This window comes from Toxorhynchites rutilus, chromosome 2 (genome assembly GCF_029784135.1).
Source record: "Toxorhynchites rutilus septentrionalis strain SRP chromosome 2, ASM2978413v1, whole genome shotgun sequence".
NCBI lineage: Eukaryota > Metazoa > Arthropoda > Insecta > Diptera > Culicidae > Toxorhynchites > Toxorhynchites rutilus.
The window spans coordinates 267314081-267339724 of record NC_073745.1 but is presented as its reverse complement, the minus strand read 5'-3'; positions in this window follow the sequence as shown (position 1 = coordinate 267339724).

Here is a 25644-nt window from a genome sequence, read left to right as displayed (position 1 = left end):
TATGCTCCTATCATGCGACAACCGCACCACGCTTGCGAGAAAAGCTCGACAGGAAGGCAAACCGAAAATAGAGATCTATGCGGCACAGCGAAGCAAAGCGAGAACAAAATCGATTGCTCGCACCAATACTAGGAACCAGCAAGAGTAGCAGCGGCACGAGGCGGTACTCGATCGAGGACTTGCTCTGTTACCTCCGGCGTGAGCAGACGGGTTGAGTCAACGGTCGTCTGTGTTTTTTCTTCGAGACGGGAGATAGAAGCGTCCTTTTTGTTGAAGTATACAGCTTTTGGTGGTGATCCGACGCAGCCTGAATTGCTAGAGGAGCCTCGGAATACCTGGCGGTAAAAGAATTGTGTGGTGGCGGAAATTAGCGCCTTCGATCAATTGCTGAAGATTTCTGGTATTTTCGCAAAATGCGAGTGCAATATTGAGTGGAAGTGGCACGTGGCTAAAGGGTGGATTGGCGGATAAGTGGCTGGCTCAAGCGGCAAATTAAGCCGCGCAATTTTTGGTGTTGACAAGAGTGCTGGTCGGCACTTGTGAAGAAATCACGGCACACGTGTGAATTACGATTACGGCACACGCGGTGCCCTGTGTAAAGAAGCAAAATGGAGGGTTCTCGCGGTGGGCTGGAAATGAGTTGGTAAGTGAGCCGGCAACTTCCGGCGAGTGAATAGAGAAAAAAAAAAGAAAGTTAATAGAAATAAAGGCTGGAAAAGAAAGATAAACGCTGTGAGCAGTGAGAAGGATAAAAGAGAAATGATAGAAAGAGAATTCGAAGAGAAGTGAAAAGGAATGAAGGGTGGGAAAGCAGTCGCTTCCGGTGAGAGAACAGAAAAGAAAGAGTGAATACAGGCAGAAATAGTGCGGAGAGAAGAGCGGCGGTTGGATGCTGGCTATATGTCGGCAAAAGTGTGTTCGCTGGAAGAGATCACGGATAGACGGGAAGGAGTAAAGAATAGGAGCACATCTGAGGGAAGGAGCGAGGGAGAAGAGCGAGGAGGAGAGGAGCAGCCGCGCCGTTGGCCAGTCAGCCATCTTAGGATAGTCCGGACTGAGCAAGGTGAGCCAATTAACCAACCAATTAACCAATATTTACAAATACATACGTTTCATTTCCTGTCCAATGGCGGCTCGTGAGCTGGCTGAGTAGGCAAGTGAGAAGTGTGAGAGGCGAAGCATCTCACATGAGGACTATCAGCCCAGGTGAAGATGAGATTTCGTTACAACTTGAATCCTGTTGAATGTTTTAGGAGGATCCTTGTTCACAGAATCTTCACTGAAGGAAGGCGGGACACCACAATTGAAGAGTTCAAGGTCGCAATTTTGGTAAAATGGAAATATATCGAGAAATCCATTCAGAAAAAATTGTAAATAATATTATATTTGAAATGGAAAAGGTAACTTTCTTTTCTAATTTTTACTTAGTGAGTTTTTATTCAACCCAATGCGAATTTTAATTGGACTAACAACACCTATACTGTACTATATGTAGAGCATATGGGAAATAACTTTTTCTAATATTTCTTCACTTTTCCAATTTGTCTCGCCGTATAAACTTTTCTTGGGTGAAAATGAACACAACAAAACAGACACACCTTGGTTTTTATTTATGGAAATTGAATAAATAATTTCATATATCAAGTCATTTTTAACACAACTGCTACCATATACAATTTTACACCTACAATTGTGCTAAATTTTTCACAATACACGATCGGTCATTGATATAAAATTCACGAAGCAACCAACATTAAAGTTCCAAATTTAAATTTTATTTGCTTGGATTAATCGTATCACTCACCTAACTTGCAATATAAAAATGCCCCCGACTATATTTGCAATGCCGAGTTCACCCGGGCACCTTGGTTTAGATGTCTCTGTTAGGGAACACTTTTCGGCAGGAGCGAAAGCTCCCTCTTCTTTCATGTATTTGCAATGCCGATTTCCCCCAGGCCGCTTGGCTTTGATTTCTCTGTTAGGGAACCGCCGCATGTGTCGTCAATTTCGACCAATCAGAAGAGGGTATTACCGTTAGGATAGGGGTTGAGATTTTTCAATTGTTCGATAATTAGTTTCATGACATATATAATTTTCTTTCATATAAAAAATTGTTATGGAGTGCCGGAATCGATTGACGCAAACATTTCATCAATCTATCATGAAATGACTGAGCAATAAGCGTTTGAAATTGGACAATTTCCACGATGTGCTCGATTCTCGATTTTCAATTTGTACCCCAATATGTTCCCGAAAGACGTAATCCTACGTCAAAACTTCCGTCTTCCAAAGTAAATGAAACGAAACGCGCTGCAGAGGTTAGATGTGTTGGTATTTGTCTAAGCACTGATTGCCGCAGTACTGATTTATTCACTTGCGGCACCTTCTTTCTCGTATTTTTACCGAACGTGAATTATTTTCGAACGACTCGAAACACCTCCACAACATCCCGAGAAAACTTTTTTCGCGATTATAAAATGCACAACACCTCCCGTTCGATTTGGTAATTCAACTTTTTACACGTCTATTTGTCTTCTGGTTTTGTTTTCTCTTGTGTTCATATTTACAATTGTGTTTTGTTGTGTCGTTTGTGTATTGTCAACAAGGCGTGTTTCACCGCCTGTCTCTGGTCTCTCATCACAGTGTGTGATGTGTGTAAAAACTGGTAAGTATTAATTATGTGTTCTTATTTTCTAGGTGTATGGTGAGTGCATCGTGTAGGTGAGTATTTACATATTTACATATTTCGTTTAATTTCATTTCAGGTATTCTTTAGGTAAGTAGTGAACAGTATTAATTCATCAGAAAAAAATGTTCGTTATGGGCAACGTTCGATTTTTCGAACACTCAATTTTCCCGATTGTTATTTTCCTGTACGAGGCTCAATCGAACGATTTTTGCCCCATATTGCAATGTATGTTTTTTTATAAAAATAATACATTAGAAAATTCACATAATTTTGTATTTTATTGGGTTTTTCAATTGAAATTAAAAACACGTTCCAAACATACCTGCTTTAAATCGAATTTATTGCCCAATAAAGTTATACAAAACTGAGTGAACTTGATAGTAAGTGGTAGCTAACGAATAAAGCTATCTTTTGGTGCAAAAACATTATCATATGGTAGCTTTTCAAAGACACGATAAATCATCAAAGTTGCTGTTCGATTTTTCGAACGCTTGGCCTAAAATGGGTTAAACAATTTATTGGGTTGGGAAAAAATAAATGTCGTATATTGTCAATATATGGCAACCCTTAAACATACTTGTGTTGCACTCATCGCATCGGGTCATACTATACGGCTATTCAAAGACGACAATCTGTGCTACACGTGTCGTTTTGACAGTGTTGTGATTGTCCTTTTCAGTCTCAAGTTATAGCGCGTCAAAGATGGAGTTCACCAAGCAAGAAATTCGCCATGTTTTACATTATTACTACCTGCGATGTAAAACTGCAACCAAGGCGGCCGAAAAAATTCGTGTAGTGCATGGACCCGATACTGTAACGATTCGCACAGCACAGCGTTGGTTTGATCGATTTCGTTCTGGTGTAGTGGCTGTCGAAGATACACCCCGTACTGGTAGGCCAATCGTCGTGGAAACCGATAAAATCGTTGAAATCATTCAAGTAGACCGGCATGTGAGCACTCGATTGGCCAGGAACTGGGTATAGACCATAAAACCGTTTGGAACCATTTGCAGAAGATTGGATTACAAAAAAGCTGGATGTATGGGTGCCACAAGAGTTGACGCAAAAAATCTTTTAGACCGAATCAACGCCTGCGATGCACTGCTGAAACGGAACGAACTAGACCCATTTTGGAAGAAGATGGTGACTGGTGATGAAAAGTGGATCACGTACGACAACCTAAAGTGAAAAAAGTCGTGGTCGAAGCGCGGTGAGCCGGACCAAACCATGGCCAAGCCCGGATTGATGACCAGGAAGGTTTCGCTGTGTGTTTGGTGGGATTGGAAGGGAATCATCCACTATGAGCTGCTCAACTATGGCCAGACCCTCAACTCGGTTCTCTACTGTGAGCAGCTTGACCGTTTGAAGCTGGCGATTGACCAGAAGCGGCCAGAAAAGATCAATAGGAATGGTGTTGTTTTCCATCAGGACAACGCTCGACCTCACACATCTTTGATGGCCCGCCAGAAGCTACGGGAGCTCGGATGGGATGTCCTATTGCACCCAGTATAGTCTGGACCAAGCTCCAAGTGATAATGAAGTTGCCATCTAAATGGCAACAAGTTTGCGAACAAAACGGCGCATATTTGACTTAAATTGAATAATTTTAAGTATGTTAAATAAAACGTCAAATTTCGATCAGAAATACGACATTTATTTTTCCCCAACCCTATATTAAATTAAATGATTCCATGATTAATGGTATAAGGTATAAGATGAATACCCTAGAAACTGCCTTTTTTTTAACTTAACTTAACCTGGAAGGATGTTGAAATTAAAGTTGGGTGTTAGGATATTTCAATGATTGGTTAAGGTCAATAATTGAACAATTTGAATAAATAATTTTTTCATTTTTAAATGCTAATTGCAGCCAGATCGGTCCTCTGCCACCAGTTTTAGAGAGAGCATCCACTCGCCCAGCTGCTAACAGTATGAAAATCACTGTATTGGCATCCAAAAAATTTAAAATTAATCTTCGAATATTCCTTAACCAATCGCCAAAATGTCCCAACACTCAACTTAAATTCCAACATCCGAAAAAATATCACGAAGATCCGTTATTGTTCGTCCTTCTAGATTAGGGTCCCCCTTAGTCAGTGAATCGTTCCGTACGCTGTTTAGAAAATCGATTATCAGAACATCGGGTCATTAGCTACGCTTCTAACGCAATTGCGGTTAAAAGAAAAAGATACTACCAAACAAAAAAGGTGTTAGACAAAGATACTATCAAATATATAAAAATATCTAGTATGGGCTGTGGAGAAGTTCGGACTCGATTATATACGATTCGATTCTATACAATTTTGGACTCGGAGAGCAAGGGTTAGTATAATTTCTACTGGGTATAATGGCGACAGTTTTTTGTGAAACGGATGAGAAAGGATCACAAGTGGAAAGGCTTAAAAAGAGTTTGTTCTGTTTTTTTAATGATTTGTATCTATCTTTCAATTTCCGAGGCTAGAGTTCATACAAATAAATAGTGAACAAAAAGAACACAAGCTGTTGCTCTGCTTTCTTGCGGGTTGTTCGCATTCAAATCATTCGCTTAGCATTCAACGAATATTACTTTTTTCTAATGCTACAAAAAATGTTTATTTTTTTCATATCTCACAAACTTTTAAATAAACTCATAGTTTGTCCCCATTTCATCTTCCCATTTGTTTTTAAGCTTTAGGCTTAGCAAAAAAAATCAGTTTTGGAACATCGGCCAAATTCATTGTGAAATAGGCTATTTTTTGGAAATATCAGTGCACACAGAATGCAAAATGAAGAATAGCAGTTGAAGCAAACATAATTTATGTTAAAATAGTTGGAAACAACATGCAGAGATTTTTCCAAACACTCAAAAAATAATTATTCAAATGATGAAGATGAAGCAAATTTCCGTTTTTCCTACATGGAACTCACATCCTACAAGAAATCATTCCACAAATATGAAGCACGTTTCCTAGTTTTTCTGGTTTTTTTTTTTTGAATGAAGAATTGATTTCTTCGAAAGCTCAGTGAGAACTTGCCTTAGTTTTTGAGGCAACTGTTTTTAAATTACCATCAGTAAATATGTCATGAAAACATAATTGATCACATTAATTCCATGAAAAATCAGAATTAACAAATACATATCAAACCATTATGGAATCAATCATTTTAAAACCAAACATTATGATACAATTCGTTAATTTCGAGTTTGCAAATCAATTTCCTTCTATATCTAATAAAACACAATACTTCGAAACTGTTTGCAACGTAACATAGAACATACATATTTCTTTATTGTATAGTCCAAGCATGCATTTTAATTTTGACAAACACATAAAATGACTAACGATGACAAATCACAAAAATGTTAGCAAAACTCCGAAACATCGACTAGCTCAACGTATTAAGGGATCTTCTAATTTCGACTGTTTTGATTGTTTGGTCCAAAATTGTTGACATTTGTACAAATTTTTATTATAATCTTGAACCATACAAAAACAAAATTGCAAACAGATCATAATCTTCGCTATACGCGACGGTGATGAATGAGAGCAGAAAAAAATCCGCACAGACAGACTCAATTTCCAGACCCATTAAAACACTGTCGATGAAATCGCAAAAATGATAAACGGCGATCTCCTATAAGAACCCCCCGGGGGATTCTACCGAAATGCCCAACCCGGTGTCCGAGTCTCTGGGGGCATACTCGCCTGACAACGATGACGACAATGACGACGACGGACGGTAGCAGCCGGAAAGAAGAACGACTACGCTTGGGATGCTGCCATCTCCCGCATTCCACCGGTGGTCAGTCAGCAAAAGTGTGAAAAAGATGCTTTTCGTTAGTTTCTGGTTCGAGTGTCCGATGCATCAGAGAGGAACAAGAAGAAACAAAAACACCACATAGTCAACAAGAACTGCAACGAAGATTGGGTCCAGACAGGAAGTTGCAGCTTTGTTTTTCTGCGCTGGGAATCCGCTTTTGATAAATGGAACAATTTAAAGTGAAATCTAATTTTAGTGGATCCCATCTCTCAGCCCGGCGGCCGGGTGATTCGTTTAGAAACCGAGAGTTGATTGCTTTTGCTGGAGGACATATCCGAATGGTGAAACTGCTTCTGCTCCCGTCTGGAGTTTAGAGAAGAAAAAAAACTTTGGCAGCTACCAGGAGATCTTTAGATGGGAATTTAGTGGCGGTGATCCCCGAAATTAAATGCGGTCGTAGACGCTATTATCTTGCATGCTGTGCGGTGCTTTGTGATGCTGATGCTCTATAAACCGTCATTTTTAGGAATGCAGGTGTTCCACTCATTTCAGGGAATCGCAGGAGCAAAAATCGCAAAAATGTTAGGGCAAGCAATACTTTTGCTGGGGCCAAAAAAGGGCATCCCGTGGCGTATTTTGACTTTCAAATGGTTTCCTCTTGAAATGGACGAGTGTGTCACAGATGAGAGTGAGATCGAGTAAACACTCTTGGAGAAGAAAAAGTTCCAAGGGAAGAGGTTCCACTCACTTCAAAATACAAAAACAATTAAAAAACCACCAGAGAAAATGCAGAAAGACTCACACGTGCCCCAAATTGAGTGAACGGTGTTTAAATCTTAAAACTGTTTAGCAAATGTTGTACAGAAAGAAACAATAAATTATATTAATGATATATATGAAATAATATGAATATTGCAGTTTTAGCATATCTTCTGAAAAATCGTTGATCGAAAAAGATTTTTTTTTTTGTTAATCAAATCCATATGTTCACGACCGCCCTCGGAATCAGTCATCAATCAGCATGTCAATCGGAAAGTGGCGTTCGGATTGTGTGGCGAGAGTAATCAGCCCGCACAAAAGCTTCCATAGCATGCAGTCAGAAGAAAAAGATCCCTCAAAAACTCGAAAACGCGCCATTGTGTGTGATTACACGGTCAAAAGTTGACCTCCCCAAAATTGGCTCCGCGATTTTTGGCTCGGATCCGGCAGATGTGATGCACAGCAACGGTGAGTTAAAATTCCAAAAAGGGACATTAAAAGAATCGCTGAATTGGCGATTCAAAACTGATTGCGTCGCGCAGGCGACTCGTCGATTCGACGGGTGCAATTGATATAATAAGTCATTATGGATTGATGCTGTGACAAACAGAGGGAAACCTGTTGGAAAGTTTTAAAAAATTCCGGAAGCCTAAAAAACATTCAAAACCGAGGTGATATTCCTTTTTACACGCTGTTAACCATGAAAACCATAATTGTGTATCGTAATAAAACTATTATACTATAATTTATGGACGAATTTCATGCCAACTCGTCTTAGGAGTTGGCAGCACCATCTCAGATAGTAGTGAAACGTTGTGAGTGTAAAGACATGGGTCATTTAAGCAACTTGGCATACTTGAAATATTCGACAAACAATAAGACTACTTTCTGGAAAACGCCAATTTTTTTTTCTTAATTTTTAACAAAAATTTATAACTTAAAAACTATGATACCTACAAAATTTTTGTCAAAGGATATAATATAGGAAATTATATTGATATAATACAGAAAATTATAGCAATACAGAAAAATTTTTTGGTATTATAAAATACCAAAAAAATTTCGGTATTTTAAAAATTAAAATAAATTTTTCTCAAAAATGTATTTTTTTTAAATTCTCAAAAATATATATATGAATAGCCCTTAAAATTTCCAACAAGTTGTTCATACATCGGAAGATGGGCACTTTTAGAGGGAAAAAGTTTCTCTAACATCAACTTTTTTATATTTTATTGGGAGAAAATACAACTAATCCTAATAATGTTTAAAGTCAAGATAGCGATATAGTGTATTCGACAAAGTTTTAGATCTAATTAAAATGTGAACTTATGTCGAAACATAACTAATGAAAATGTTTAAATTTCTCCGATTTCAACTATATTTTCTAAGTGAGGTAGATTTGCATATCAACTTGCTGAAATATTTACCCTGAACTCCAAAATATGAAATTAAAATTTTATTTGATAAATAATTTAACAATCCAATCTAAAACCATCGTATCCTGAAATGTTGCGTTTTTATGAATGTGACAATACCGACATATTATTTTTGTTGTTTCATGGGGCTATAGTTTGTTCCCATTCGTCAATTTAAGAACTATTTACCTTGCAGCACCATTCATCTTTCACTCATTCGTTTTCTTTCCTCTTATGCACCGCTTACCGTACACAGTTCGTTCTGAACTGCATACACAGTTCATTCGGCGGTCATCGCACACAGTTCGTTCTGAACTGTATATACAGTTCGTTCTGAACTGCATACGCAATTCGTTCTGAACTGTATACACAGTTCAGTCAACGGTCAGTTCGTTCTGAACTGTATTATCAGTTCATCGTTCACCGTACACAGTTCGTTCTGAACTGGGTATACAGTTCATATGAACTGTTGCCCAGCAAAAAAGAACGGCAGTTCGTTCACTCTTTTTGGTGAACTAATTCTTTTGATCAGTTCTTGAACGGTTTGCCCATCTCTAGTGCGATTATCAAAAATTCCCTGAGTGATGGAACGAACTGGCAGTGCATATATAGCAAACTGGAGTGCACTACAATAGATCAAATTAGTGATTCAAGGCTCATACTGCTACTCCAAGGCTCCTAGAAGGTTGTACAAGACTCTGTGATTTGAACTTAAGAAGGTCAATCACAACTTCGGCCACGTCCCTACAGCCTTTCAACGAAACGAAATCTTGAGAATCGAATGTCTAATTAGTAGAACATTTTTCCATTTCAGTGTCGTTGATTCATTTTTTTTAAAAACACAAAATGACTTTTTTTTCCTAAATGGATAGTTTTAGGGTATGACTTAGAAAAATCCATTTGCATAAATTTGTTTTACCGTGTTTTTTTTCATCGATGCACCCCTCGGTTTTGACAGTTGGTTGTTTGCATCTGACACAAACAAAATTTTTTTTCAAAGCCTAGTGACGTGTTTTTAACGCTGGGATGCTTCCGAAAAATGGGTTGAAAGCAAATCTCAACATAAAACAAAATTTCTATTTAGGTCCAAAATTTGATTGTGCCTGACTTCCAGCGTAAGGAGTCTCAAAGAAACATTGCTGGGAGGGATGAGGTAAGCCGTGGTGCAGTTCAGCTGGTCATTCGAAAGCATCAGATTCCCGGCAGCGTGGCTGATCGACCGGTAAGAGGACCGAAACGCAAGACTGATACAAGAAAGGACATACTAATCGTCCGGGATGTAAAGAACAACCCACGAACGATTATTCGGGTGGCTAAAGAAAGGTTGGATCTGAACTTTTCCTATCGCACCATTCGACGACGATACCAACAAAAAAACGACTTCAGTTTGTGAGCGGCCATGGCAACGAGTCGCTGAAGTTCTGAAAGCGCGTTATTTGGGCGAACGACTCCAACTTCGAGCTGTTTAACAAGAAAAGGTTACTCCGATTGTGGCGGAAGAGCGACGAGAGCCTCCAGGACCTGCATCTACAACTGACTATGGAATACGGTGGTGAAAGCATCATGGTGTGCGGCTGTTTCTTGTGGGGTGAGAAACTTAGCTCATGGCAACATCGACATTTTGTGCGAGAACCTGGAAGAATCCATGGGATAAAACCTTCCAGCAAGATAAGAACTGCGAACAAAACAGCAGTATTCTTCCAATCGGCCCGGATCAAACTAATGGTGTGGCTACCCCCATGTTCCGACATGGAAACTATTGAGTAAACGAGAGATCAACTTCAAGCAATTGATCACCAAGACCACGAAAGTGCTGAAGAACATGCCAACACCCATCTTCCCATTGACCATGGTTAACACGTTAAGCCCCGCGTCGGTCCCTGGGGACTGACACTGAATTTTACGTCTTTTTGTGGCAATCTCACCGGACCGACAGTAGAATTTTCGTTCGAAGAGTGTCGGCATTACAAACGACAACAACCAAGCTACAAATAGATATTTAGAAGAGTTCTCTATCGATTCGTTGGGACCGACGTGGGCCAGACGAAAAGCTCACTGTCGGTCCCCTATTTTGGCCGAGGCTCAACGTGTTAAGGTTCTGGCCAACTCTTGTGAGTGTCGAAGCATTTTGTAGAAAGCCCCATGAACGTATGATGTAGAGTAGTGCGGGGCAAAGGTGCGCACCTAACTGTTGTCGACCAATAACTATTGAAATAAAAGCAAATAAAATTCAATTTGCTTACCAAATTGTAACTATATATATTACCTTCGAAACGTAGTACAAGAATTCCTCGAGTTTTGTTCGTAGTTAGACAAGAACCTATTTTAATACAAAATGGCAAATGCGTACTTTTGCCCCATAGTAGGGGCAAAAAAAATTGGTAGTCTAAAAAAAAGAGTAAAATAAAGTAAGTAGAATTAGTCTGAAAGAAACTTCTTCGCCTCAACAGAATCAGACTGAAATTTTGATATATTGTCAAAATTTCAAGCAAAAATGAAAGAAATTTATCAAAATCTTTTACCCGCTTCTTTCAATGTTATTCTTGCAACTGAAACTAGCTGGAACGAAAGCGTAAGGAGTGAAGAAATTTTTGGAAATAATTTGATTGTATTCCAGCACGACCGCAACTTATCGTTATCTCAGAGGATGTCTGGAGGAGGGGTACTCATTGCTATTAATGTAAAATTCACTTCTGAAGAACTTACAACCGAAAAACATAAAGAATTTGAACATGTTTGGGCAAAATTATCTATAGCTGGCGAAGTACACATATTTGCTACCGTGTATTTCCACACCCGAACATGTAAACAAAAAGTCGTATGAATTATTTTTTCAAACAGAATAAAGTAGACTTCATTCCCGATAATGAATGCATTCTACTTCCAGTCGTTGGGGAAAATGAAACCCTTCATTATGTATTCGACGAAATTGCACATCTCGGTCTTAATCAATTAAATCACGTAAAAAATTCCCAAAATTATTATTTAGACCTATTATTTACTAACATCACCGACGACTTTTGTGTGAATGAGTCCATGACTCCCCTTTGGAAAAATTAAAAATTTCATCTTCTTTTTCTTGGATGGCACTAACGTTCCCAGTGGAACTTTGGCCTTCCGAACGTAGGTATTACTTGCGTCGTTCTTATCAGTAGCACTTAGTTGAGATTTCTATGCCGTATAAAACGCCTTGAATGTATTGTGGAATGGCAAGTTCTAGAACATGCGTGACCACAGTGCAAGCCGGAAGAAATTTCTTTGACGAAAAATCCTCCGGCCAGAACGGGAATCGAACCCGAACCCCCGGCATGATAATGTGGGACGCTAACCACTCGACTAAGGGAGCACAAAAAAAATTCTTACAGCAATTGAATACTCAATCTTTGTACATAACAGACAATTGCCCATCGACTGGAAGTACGAAGAAGTACCGGAATACAACAAGAGGAACTTTGAAGCAATCAAATGTACCCTACAAGCCAAAGAATGGCATACTTTATTAAACAGCGAACAAGATGTCAACTTATCCGTACATATTCTTCACGAAATTCTGAATAACATAATATCAGAATTTGTGCCGAAGAAAAGAAGGGGGAAGAAATTCAACCAGCAAATATCCTATTTGGTATAACGCTCAAATAAGAAATTTAAAGTGTAGAAAACAAAAAACACACAAAAATACAAAATAGACAAAATAGACAAAAGTAATCAAAATTAATGGAATACCCGAATACTTCCCAAGAACTAAATTTTGCCATTAAAAGTGCACACGAAGAGTATAATAGAAAGGTCGAAACAGAAGTCAAATCATGTCCGAAGAAACTCTTTAATTACGTAAAGTCTAAGCTCAAAAGCAATATCTTTCCATCGCAGATGCATCTCGATGAAAATGTAGGGCATTCACCGAACGAAATTTGCAATATCTTTGCAAATTGGATTCTTAAACTATTCGAAGCAATAGTGAATGAATAGAATAACGGGTATGAAACATGGCTTTTTCAAAGGCCGCTCAACTGCAACTAATCTGTTGGCATTTATGACTCTTATTTTGAATGCAATGGAAAATGGCAAACACATAGAAGCTTTTTACACTGACTTCAGTAAAGCATTTGACCGCGTCAACATTCCATTACTACTCTTCAAATTGCAGAAAATTGAAATGGAACAAGGACTCTTAAACTGGCTCAATTCTTATCTAGCAAAACGTGAACAAATTGTTCATTTTCGAAATTATCTCTCAAATCCAGTAAAAGTCACTTCGGGAGCCCCACAAGGCTCTCATCTTGGTTCTCTTCTTTTCATTCTGTACGTTAATGATATCTCCTTCGTTCTCAAGCGTATTAATGTATTTTTTTGTATGCAAACGACATGAAGCTTTTCGCGGAAATTGATAATGAAAACGACATCGAAGCATTCCAAAACGAATTACATGTATTCCATACTAGGTATAATAAAAATCTACTGAAACTGAATGTAAAAAAAATGCAACTCCATTACATTTAGCAGAAAAAATCATGTACCAAATATTGTAATACGCCTTGGAAATCAAAATGTTCACCCAAAATTGATTTTTAGCTCATGTTTTGTCATCCCGATTTATGACATTAAATGAGACATAACATAACAGAAAATGTCTTGACTCACAAATACTGGTAAGCATTTGTATAATATACATGGTACAGCAATATAAGATTAAGCGAAACAAAAGACAAATAAGCTTTCCGCATACTTTGCCACATACACGGCCCAGACCGAGATAGATATTGTTCTCCTTCATGCGCTCCTGTTTTACTCTTAGAAAACACTTCCCAACTTCATTTTATAATCAGGTGCAATATTATCACGTATTTGCTGAACAACTGCTGAAGCATCATTAGCCATGTGGATAGCGTGGTCGTGTAAAATAGCTTTGCATTCCGGCCCTGGTTCGATCCCCTTTGACGTCATATGGACTTTTTTTTGGAACAATCCCAAATGAAATGAGAAAGGAAAACAGAAAGAGATGTCTGCTTGCATACATACAAACCATTTTTAAGCATTTAAAACAGCTCATTATTTGCGCATTTGACTCTCCAGCACAATAAATGGCATCATTTCTGCCAAAGATGAAATGTTTTGTGCCAACGCTAGTTTGGTTGTAGTCACATATGTAAGGTCCATTCTAGAATACTGTAACATCGTTGGGAACCCGTATATGGTCGTACATAAAGAACGCATTGAGTCTGTCCAGAAACAGTTTCTCTTATTTGGACTTCGCAAGTTGAACTGGGCCTCATTTCCACTTCCTTCATATGAAGCACGCTGCATGCTCATAAACATTAAATCACTAAAGGAACGCCATAAATTTGCAATGCTTTCTTTTGCTAATGATCTAATTTCGCAACGAGTACAATCAGCTGAATTACTAGAAAAATTAAATTTCTATGTACCTGGGCGTCAAATAAGAACACGCAATTTGTTTCTAACCAACACATCCAGAACAAATTATGCAAACAACGCTCCTATCAATCGCATGATGCGTATATACAATCAGCACTGCGAATCAATTGACACAACAATGAATAAAAAAAAGCTAAAAAGAAACATGGTCCGTAGGAATAATATTTAACTTAAGAAAATATTGCAACATTAATATATAAGTATGTAGTCTACATTTTTTTGACGAAACTGAATAAATAAATAAAAATTTGGTTGAAAACATATTAGGCTGTCAAAAAAGTCCTGCGGTATTTTTTTTGAATTTTCATTTGTTCATAAAAATAGTTACAATCATCTGTTTTAAGTCAAATATGCGCCGTTTTGTTCGATGACTTGTTCCCAACGAGATGCCAACTTCATAATACCCCTGTTATAGAAGCTTGCTTCCTTATTGGCAAAAAACTCGGATAGCCAATTTTCACAGGCCTCTTTTGTGGCTAACTTCTGACTACCTAGCTCGTTCGCCATGGACAAAAACAGGTGGTAGTCACTTGGTGCAAGGTCCAAACTATACGACGGATGCAAAAGAACCTCCCATCCGAGCTCCCGGAGCTTCTGGCGCGTCACCAATGAAGTGTGTGGCCTGGCGTTGTCCTGATGGAAGACAATGCGGCCTCTGTTTATCAAAGATGGCCTCTTCTTCATGAGTGCTACCTTCAAGCGGTCCAGTTGTTGGCAGTACAGGTCCGAATTCCCTATGGTCCGTTTGGCCATAGGGAAGCAGCTCATAATAGATTATTCCTTGACAATCCCACCAAACATACAGCAGAACCTTCCTGGCCGTTAATGAGGGCTTGGCCACCGTCTGAGCCGCTTCAGCGGGCTTCGACCACGACCGTTTGCGCTTCACGTTGTTGTAAGTGACCCACTATTCATCGCCAGTCACCATCCGCTTCAGAAACGTGTCGATTTTGTTGCGATTCACATGCGTCGAACGGTCAAAGATGTTTTTTTGCGTCAACGTGTGTGGCACCCACATGGAACAACTGAACTTGATGTTGTTTTTCCAAAAGCTGGGAACAAACTATATGTTTTTTTTTTGTGTTTTCCGTAAGATTATGCATAAAAACAACGTTTTATGAAGAAAAGTGAAAATTGTCAACAAACGAACACACTGTTGTTGAAGTTTTATGCTCGTTTGCGTCAAAAAGGCCAATGCGCACTTTAGCCCCGCGCGCACCTTTACCTCGCACTAATCTAAGGAAAATTTGGTCATTTCAGTCTTTTCTTGTTTGTTTTTTTCGACGGTAATATCAGTGGTTGTCACTCTAATTATCCCTAATAAAGATCATAGACTATAATCTACAGAATGGAAATGATGATTTATATTCCTTGACATTAGTTTACTTCTCTAGAATATAAAGTCCTTAACACGTTGATCCTCGTGTCGGTCTCTAGGGACTGACGTCGTGCTTTTCGTTAGGGACAGACGGTTACAAATTAAGGCAATAGAAAAACAAATTGTTTGTTTTCGATTGTTTCACGATATGTGACTACCCGTGGCCTAGTGGTTAGCGTCTCACATTATCATGTCGGGTGTTCGGGTTCGATTCCCGTTCTGGCCGGGGGATTTTTCGTCAGAGAAATTTCCTTCGACTTGCCCTCGGAATGCATTCAAGATGTGTTATTTGGATCAAGAAATCTACACTAAGTATTAATAAACGACGCTAGTTATACATACGTTGAGACGGCAAAAGTTCCACAGGGAACGTTAACGCCATTCAAGAAGAAGACTACGTTCTAGACGAATTTCTGACCATTTTCTTTTAATTATTGTATTATTATTGTAAATTTGGGAGCGACGCTGATATTGTGCAAATGCTCTTGATGTGAGCTGAATGGAAAGCGTTGCAAGAACAATCCGGGGCTCATCGTGTTGAAAGTTGAATAATTGCTACTGCTGAGACTGTGGTAAGGTTGTCTCATCATTACAGATCAAAGAGTGTCTCAGATCGCGAGTTCACAACACGTCTCAGATAGGAGCATATGCATTGTTTCATAGGTCTATTCTGAAATGTGTACTTGGTTGGAATTCCGATGCTGATTCTGATAACATTTTTAAATTGCTTTGTTGGACCACCAGGTGACGGGAGCTATATTCAGCATGGAATTTATCTACTGTAATAAAAATTCACCAAGCCTCCGGTGGAATATAGCTGATTAACGAAAAAACATTGAAAATCCGAGATTCCATACAATCAGCATATTTTTCGCACAAGTACGCGTACCAGCGGCCAACATTCCGATATAGATTTTTTTCGCGGAGCATTTCACACTCACCGTGATTGGATCTCCCATTAAGAAGGCAGGTGCAATCCGAGCGCTTTCAATTTGGAACTCGGTGGTTCTGCCGACACCGTCAACACCGTCCGCTATCCCCAACGCGCGTGCGTGATCGTCTGTTTATGTTTACCACTTTAATCTTCATAATTCATTTTTTATGTTTCATTTTCGGAGGTTTTGCATCTCAATTGGTGCTGGCAGGCTGTTTTCCCCCCACAGAGCAAGCGGGTAAGCTGATCATACCCCGAGGCCGAGACCTGGATTCTCAGCGAACGTGAAAGCCAAAGACGACGAGAAAAAAATAAATGAGAACATTAAAACCAACTTTAAAACAATCAAACCTCACGTTTTCAGTTCTTTCGTGGGCCATCGCTGCGAGGTTGCGTGACTGGTGCCGTTGTTGGACCCGATCTGTTGGAACGCAGGGGGATCTGAATTTGGTTACCCCGAATCTCGCCCACGCAATCAATTAAGATGGACCCTTGTAGTATGACGCTCGGTTGCCAGCCAGCTTTCGGAGAACTTTCACGCTGGGTCCTCAAAGCAATTTGGGACCAGGTGCATTTTTTGATTGACTTTTTTATATACATACACCTCGGTTCGGTGCGTTGGCGCAAAACCAATATGCAATATGTGCGCTACCACTGCGTAGGCGGGGGAGCTCAGGGGATCGATCGTTGGGGCCGGTGCCGGTTTGTTAATACGATTAATCGAGCGTGTGGCGGATGGTGGAAATGCTGACCGAAGGATGGAAACAAGCTTTTGTTAATTGTAACAACATAGCTTATTTTTACAATTAAAATGCGAGCATGTACATTTCGGAATGTACCTCGTCGAGAACCAGTCAGGACAAAAAGTAAAAGTGGATATTGATTGTTGGCAGACATGATCATGTTTTCTATAGCTGGAATTTATGTGAATGACTGTGAATTATTTTGTTGAAACATTCCAAAGGGTGTGCATTTCCGGAACTGCGGAATTTTGGCACCAACTTCAACGCTCGGTTGATGAGGTTCGCCAAAAAACATCATTATTCGTTGAACGTAACGTTCATGCAGAGATCTCGGAATATTTGCGAAGCGGCTTTGAAACAGTTGAGTTCACAGACATGGAACCCACCGAATGGCTGACAGAGCTGTCAGTGGTTGGAATGATTTGATGGGGACACGGAAACGCACTCCTCTGAACATTAGCAACATCGGATGGACGGTACACCACGGGATATGGGTCGAGTACAATTTTGCAAAACATGCGTATTCTCTGGGCCGTGACTAATGTGTCTCGCGCGCGTTGTCATGTTTCGTTGGTTCTGAACGGGGGAAACTTGAATGACGCGACGAATCATTTAACCCAGGGATGGGCGCATATCGAAGCGAGTTGGACGAAACAGGGCTGGTAGACAATACCACAACACTATGTTTTCTGTTTTATTCTTTTATTTCAATACCAAAAGATGAGCTTGAGCTTGAGCTTGGGTAGACTGTACAATCCGTAGTTGCTCTCCGTGATTGACCTGAACCAACCAAATTGCACAAAGAGCACACAGAATGACGCTTGGGACTAGCAAATCATTCTCGTTGTGCAATTTTCGGTGATTCGAGCTTTAAATAGTCAATAACGGCCAAGTCCTCACAGTCACCAGGGGAAGGGAAGGAATGTTAGTATCATATCCGCCGCCCAAAGGCCAGAAGGGCCGCCTCTATAGCGTGGTTCCCTAGCGTTTATCATAGAAGGAATAGTTGTAAGTGGGGGAAGGTAAAAATCAGGATTCACTGCGGTAAGTGATGGGATTCTACCAACGGTTTTCAACACTCGACTATTTCCACACATTCGAACACTCAAAGGCGAAAAATATCCATGGGCAACCTAAGAAGGTCACCGGGAATATACCTATGTAATAAAGCGAACCGACGATATATTTCACATTGCAATTTTTAAGTTTTCTACACACTTAAACACAGGACGATGGAAAATACCATTGGCAACCTAAGAAGGTCACCTGGAACATATTTATAAAAAACAGAAGAATATGGACAATCTGAGAAGGACACCTGGAACACACCTTTACAATAAAACGTGCTAACGATATATATTGCATGCGATTTTATAAATTTTCCACACATTTGAACACCCGACGGCGGAAAATATCATGAGCAGCCTGGGAAGGTCACCCGGAACATATTCTATATAAAAAAAAAACGAAAAAACGTACCTCGCATCGCAACTTTTTAAATTTTTCACAAGTTTGAGTCGAAAACAATATTTCGTGTCGCAATTTATTTTTAATTTTTATTGTTTTCATCCGACGGTGGAAATCCACTTTTAGACATACTGGTGGTGAACACAGAGCCAAAACAAGACTATTAAATTAAATTACGGCATCAGAAGTACTACAAGTGAGTAAATATATTTAACAATCAATTTGAAGACAAATGAAGTTTGGAAACTCTATGAAGGAATTACAGAAACACCTCCTGGAAACATTTCAATTTTAAAAAAAAATCTGGCATCCCTGAATACCAGAAAATATTAGACTCACGTTCACATACATATGACGAAGGGGAAGCAAAAGGAGCTTAGAAGCTCTAAGATCTAACCACAAGGTTGACGTGGGACCTTAGCTTAGCAGTTATTTGTTTGTATTGATTAAATTCTTGTTTGAATGAAACAATATCGGAATTCAATTGAATTCAATATATTTGCTTTGTGAGTAAAAAGATTGAACAAATGCCATGTAAGGGCAATTCATGCATTGTGATAGATTATGTTCTTCGTTACAAGTGAATTTAATGACAGTCTTCTTACATTTGGTATGATGCCTAGGACAAAGTTTGTGAACGGAAGGATTATCGAACGATAATTTTATTTTGCGTGTCTCTCTGAAGTTTGCATCTCTCAAGTGTACGTACTTCTCGAAGCGAATTTGCTTGGAACTTGAAAGTTCATTCGCATCTAGAATCTGCACGATTTTTCCAGCTTCCTAAGTTTAGAAGATCGTGTTAGGGAAACATATTCTAGTCTACACAAAGGAGAGTGAGTACAAAAGTACTCGCAGTTTGCATTCATTTGCAATGCCCATTTCCCCAGGAACCTTGGTATTGAAGTCTGTGTTGGGGAAACACATTTCAGTGGGAACAAAAATGACCCCGACTTGCATGAATTTACAATGCCAATTTCCCCACGCTCCATGGGTTTGGAGTCTGTGTTAGGGAAAGACATTTATGTGGGAACAAAAATACCCCCGACTTGCATGAATTTGCAATGCCGATTTCCTCTAGGCACCTTGGTTTTGAAATCTCTGTTAGGGAATACATTTTGGTGGGAACAAATCCTCCCGCTACTTTCATGTGTTCGCAAAGCCGATTTCTCCAACGCTGCATGGTTTTGAAGTCTGTGTTAGGGAACATTTTTCTTTGAGAACAAAAGTCCCCCTACTTACATGTATTTGCAATGCCGATTTCCCCAAGGCTGCTTGGTTTTGATGGCTGTGTTGGGGAAACCGTAAATCGGGCCAATCTAAACGAGGCTGTTAGAGCGTTTAGATAACGCTTAACATTTTACAGTCGTTCAATTGTTTATCTAATGAAAAACAACATTTTATTAATTGCGATAGATGCGTGGCAATATTCTCTATCAATTGATGCAAACATCCTTCCAATCCACTAAGAAATGTTCGAGTTATAAACATTCGAAATCATTAATTTTTTACTGCATGTTCTGTGTTTAGGTTTTCATTTTACCCCCCCTATATTCCGGTTAGACGTAGTCCCACGTCAATATGTAAAGCACACCCCTTTGGGTCCACCAAGTAATGCTACAAGCTGTTCGAAGTATGCGATAGAAATTAAAAGAGGAAAAACAGAAACTTAGCTTAAGCCGCCGCCCGTGCGATTCGGTCGTCCTGCAATTTATTTTTGGTGATATTATCAATGCGCTCTCGTTTAGTGAAAATAATAAGCGAAAATCTTCTATTCAAGGAATAAACACGATCACTATAATGTAAACACGGGTCGAAGAGAGAAACGTCACCTCGCGATATCGAGGCGCAACGACCACAATGACAAAAAGCACATTGAAAACGCGAAAGTACGACACTTGGGAACGACGAATAGAGAAACACCACAGAGCGCGAGAACTGGGAGCACCACGATCGGAGAGAAGGCGAGCTAAAAAAAGATGGCTTCACCCGATTTGATGAATCACATCAACATAATTTCATCACAAATTCACGATCACTTCAATAAATTTAACCAAATTGCACTGGTTTTCAATTTACCTGAATTAATAGAACACTTTGATTAGTTTCGTGAATTATAAAAAAAACTTAAGCGATAGGAAATTTAAGCACAAAAAGGGCACAATACGGAGCGAAAAAGGTACGTGTCCACTCCAGTACGTTGTTCAACCCGAACTCGCGAAAAGTTTGTTGATTCAAGGGGGAAAAACCTTTAAACCACGATCGGAAAACTCACATTTTCGGACAATCAAAGTGCTTGCTGTGTTCATGCTACCGTTTCCTTCCACATGCATTGCATTGCAAATACATGAAAGTAGGGGGAGATTTTGTTCCTATCGAAATGTATTCCCTAACAGAGGCATCAAAACCAAGCTGTCTGGGGGAAATCGGCATTGCAAATACATGAAAGCAGGGGGAGCTTTTGTTCCTACCGAAATGTATTCCCTAACAGAGACATCAAAACCAAGGTGCCCAGGGGTAATCGGCATCGCGAATATATGCAAGTTGGGGATAAGGTGAGTGATATGATTAATTTTAACAAATTAAATTTAAATTTGGAACATTATTGTTGGTTGCTTCGTGAAATTTCATCATCATTGACCGATCGTGTATTGTGAAAAATTTTGCACAAGTGTAAGTGTAAAATTGTATATGGTAGTAGTTGTGTTAAATATGAAACGATTTATTTGAATTTTCATAAATAATGCCGCTCGAGAACGGGTCGTTTGGTTTAAGCTGTCTGTTTTGTTGTATTCATTTTCACTCAAGGAAAGTTTATACGGCGAGAAAAATTGGAAAAGTGAAGAAATATTAGAAAAATTGATTTCCCATATGCTCTACATATGGTATTGAGTGTTGTTAGTCCAATTAATTTTCGAATTGGGTTGAAAAAATACTCAGAAAGTAAAAGTTATAAAAGAAAATATCTTTTCCATTTCAAATATGTTTTCTCTACATTAAAGTATTGGTAATTATCATATATTAAATTGGTGAGTTTTTTTTCCTTTATTCCATCCATACATAACATAGGAGGCATCTTGTCTAATATCACAGATGGCGGTTTCCATCATATCTCGTTCCACTCCGGTATCTTTTATCTGATACGCACCATCCAAAGACTGTTTACCATTCTTATGTCATCATCACTTGGTAAACACTGGTGGAGTGAACAAACAATATCTAACACCCAAACAAAACGGCCCTTTTCAGGGCAAGAAAATCATTATCAAAGAGTTTAACGATGTAATTCTTCAAACATATCCAAAATCAACAGATAGCCTAACGGAATCCTGCGTCAACTATGCGGTCGTGTCTCGGACACAACCTCCTGTGACTTTTTGAGGTAAAGGGGTGGTCCAAATCACCCCGTATGTCCAAATCCCCCCCAACTTACCCTAGTTAGTTGAGATCTCTATGGCAAATAATACGCCTTAAACGTATTCTAAGTCTATTTTATTTCAGACACTCCTCATAAAATCAAACTCTTCAAGATATTTTCACCAACAAAAATGATCTAACATTGGTGAGTTGAAGTGACAAAGGACAACAAGAACAGTAAATCAATTAATTTCGACGGATTATCCCCAGTGCTAACGCTTTGTTCGAATCCGTCACGGGTCTTTCAGTCAACAGCCGCCGTTGCCTAGGTTTGATAATGTATCGACACTCCCACACTCGTCTCTCCCATCATCAGCCCAAACGACTGGATGAAATGGGAAGAAATCGTTATCAAGCGATTCCAATCAACCGAAAGCATTTTCGGTTTGGCCCCAACTCAGACGCGTAGTATTTTAATTAGGCTTCCATCCGAACGGTCCACTTCCGAGGCCTGTGGCTAATCCATTCAATATCCATCCCGAGATAAGCTCGCTTAAGTGCTAAGACATTGATCAAATATTTTGATGGCAGTCTGGGACGATGGGATGAGGCCCCCTCTTTAGGGCAGCAAGTGGCAGCGCAGTGGACCGTTTCGCCGGACATCGGTTTTTGATTATGGTAATCCCACTCATTTGGTTTTATTTTCACACGCTTTCAAAAAATTGGTCAACAAAACACGCCGAAACCATTTAACGCGATCTGTTATACACGGAGAGTTCATTTGAATAAATAAACGATAGATTAAGCGAGTTGGCGGCTGCTGCTGTTGCTGCTGCTGCGTCTATATCGGGAACAACACGTGCGTTTGCATTATTCATAAGCTGAGGCTGCGGCCGAGACAGCGGGCCCTGGTCCACGACTAGCGATAAGCGTGACCCAAGTGAAAAGGGTTGCCCAACAAGGAAAACTAATTGCCTAAGCAAAACTGACGAAAATCGGTGGCGGATGCTAATCCGATCTTAGCTATCTGGAATGTCCGAGTCTCCTTAGAAATTTTTTATGATGTATTTCTTATAGTTCAGGAAATCGACGAATAGTATTTTCCGATAAAACAAACCAAAACACCGCAAACAAATTGGATCTACATGTTAATTCGTTCAAACCAGAAGATTGTTAACTTATCAAAACCAGATACAATTAATCGAAATCATTCGCTCGGCTGAAAAAAAAGCGAGATATTTCAGCGCGGGAAAGTAAAGCGGTATCAGTATCGTACCTTTCCCACAACTCCGCGACATAAAAAACCAATAATGGCCGCAGCTGTCTTTTATCTCCAGGAGTGGCACGTGAGTCCCGTTCGTGAGCTCATTTCGCTGCAATCCCCCCGCCGAACGGCATGACATCCGATCCAACTTTGCAGCTGCTACTCTCGTGGAGCCAACCAGCCAGCGAAACATCACCGAGGGTATGTTCATTTTTATTAGCTTGTTTGTTTACTTGTTTATTTTCCTCTTTACTGTCCAAAAAATTATTTTATTGTTTCACTGATAGTTCTCCGCTGGATGATGTCTTGTGGCTCGCGGCTCTCGAGGACCGTGTCTCCCGCCTCCGCTGGCTTAGCCTAATTAAATGGAATAAATTTAAAGCGAATTTTTAATTAATTTATAGTTATTATACGATATTTTGACAGCGAGCGGACCAGCAGCAATGCGATGGGCCCACCTTTGGGAGTGATCCTCGATTTCGAAACGACACCGCCGCTGGAAGCGGATAAATGTAAGTATCCTCAAATCATGAGCATAAAACAATCCCGTCGATCGTAATTACTTGTATGTGCGCCCGCGGAAGTATCTGTTGGGTTAATTAAGACTGAGTGCGCTCACAGGTTGGTCCTCCGAATGGACACAGCTGGTACCGCATCCCACCAATACAGTGGGTTGAAGTGATGATAAAATAAATTAATTTCGACCAATTATCCCCAGCTTCCTCGAATCCGTCATAGTTCTTCCGGTCGAAAGTCAGGATTCTCTTAAATGGGATGTTTGTATCGTACATCGAAAACCCTTTCTAATCAAAGTGCTCTTGAATCTGCCCTGAAAACCCGAAAACCCTTCAAACCCAACACCCAATTCCCGAATCTTATCAATATCAAGGTTGTCAAAATCAGCGAAATAAATCGCCGCAGAAATGTTCTCCCTCGTGCCCATCGAGAGCCTGATTAAGGACCGGTAACGGATTTCGCGCCAACTCGACCAGATGTTGGCATAACCCTGTCAGAAGACCTTACCTGATTAAGCAACTTGGCATACTTACTTTTCCGAAAATTTATCTAGACTAACATATGGAAAGGGCCAAATATTTTAGACCATTTTGACATAGACTATGTCTTTGATTTCTATATAGGAGGGTCACTCTACGAAAAATGTAACGATTCATTGAGAGTTTTCAAACGCATATTACTCAAAAACGTTATTCCGACATGTGTTGTGTTATACACCATTAGACAGGAAATTCATCCAGATTTTTTTTTGCTTTTTTATACATTTTTTTTACTCGAAAATGGTAAGTCCCACAAAAAAGTGATCAATGGAAGAGTTTTAGAAAAATAATTGAATTTTCAATAAAAAATACTTAAAAAAATGTTTTTTGAAATCCTACACTGGAAAAAATCGTTTTTAAAAACTAAAAGTCGATTTTCTCCAATCAATCTAGTCATCTCAGATTTTGATGAAATGGTAGATAAATATGTGCCCTACAACTCTTCCATGCATTGCAACTTGTGAATATTTAAGGCAAAAAAGTTTCTCTAACAAAAACTTTTTGAACATTTGATTGAAGTTATGTTTATTTCTTTTTTCAGTGCAGAAAGCCAACCCAAAATAAAAAAAAATTATAATAATTAAAATGTTTAATGAGTGTTCTAGAGGTCTTTATTTCAAATCAAATGTAATAAAACTTATGACATATTTTGACATTAAATTCATTTTTATTCATCTGATCTTATACCATGTACGTGTTAACTTATATTCTAAGAGATACAATCATGATATCTTTCTCCTTTTTTCCTTTTTATCTAACATTTTGAAGATTTTGGGATCATCTACTGAATTTGAAAACATTTAGCTTTCCATCTACATGAATAAATCAATGCAATTTTTGTATTCCCGATATTGTTTTCGCGTGATTAAATGGTTCCTCAAGCTCACTTGCCTTTTTTGTATGTTGTTCTTTAGATACGTAACAGAAATTCAATTTCGTGATACATTTGCCGTTTTATTTCACTGCCCATTCATCTAGCTCTAGTGCTGTTTGGATTGTGTTTTCGTATTCTTGGGCACGACTTGCTCTCTTTGCCATTCGTTTTAGAGTCCCTCCTATTGCATCAGAGAGTCCTTTCCTGTGGGAGGTAGCAAAGATATACGATTCTGCTCCTAGTCCGTAATTATTTTTTTGAAATTTCACAGACTGGCGAAATTCTTTTTGTTTTTGTAGTGTGCTGCTAATGGAGCGGACATGAAAGTCATTTTTAGTAAAATCGATTATTTTCCTGACAAATTCTATAAATTTTATAGAAACAGCTGTACAGTCACAGTGTAGTGTGTTAAAACTTCTGAAATAACTATAAAGCTTACATTTTCTAGTTCACCATCTTTTTTGTAGTATATTTCAAATGGGTAAATAGTTGCTTGCGAGTTATTCCAGTGATAACCCTGTGCCGCATTTTG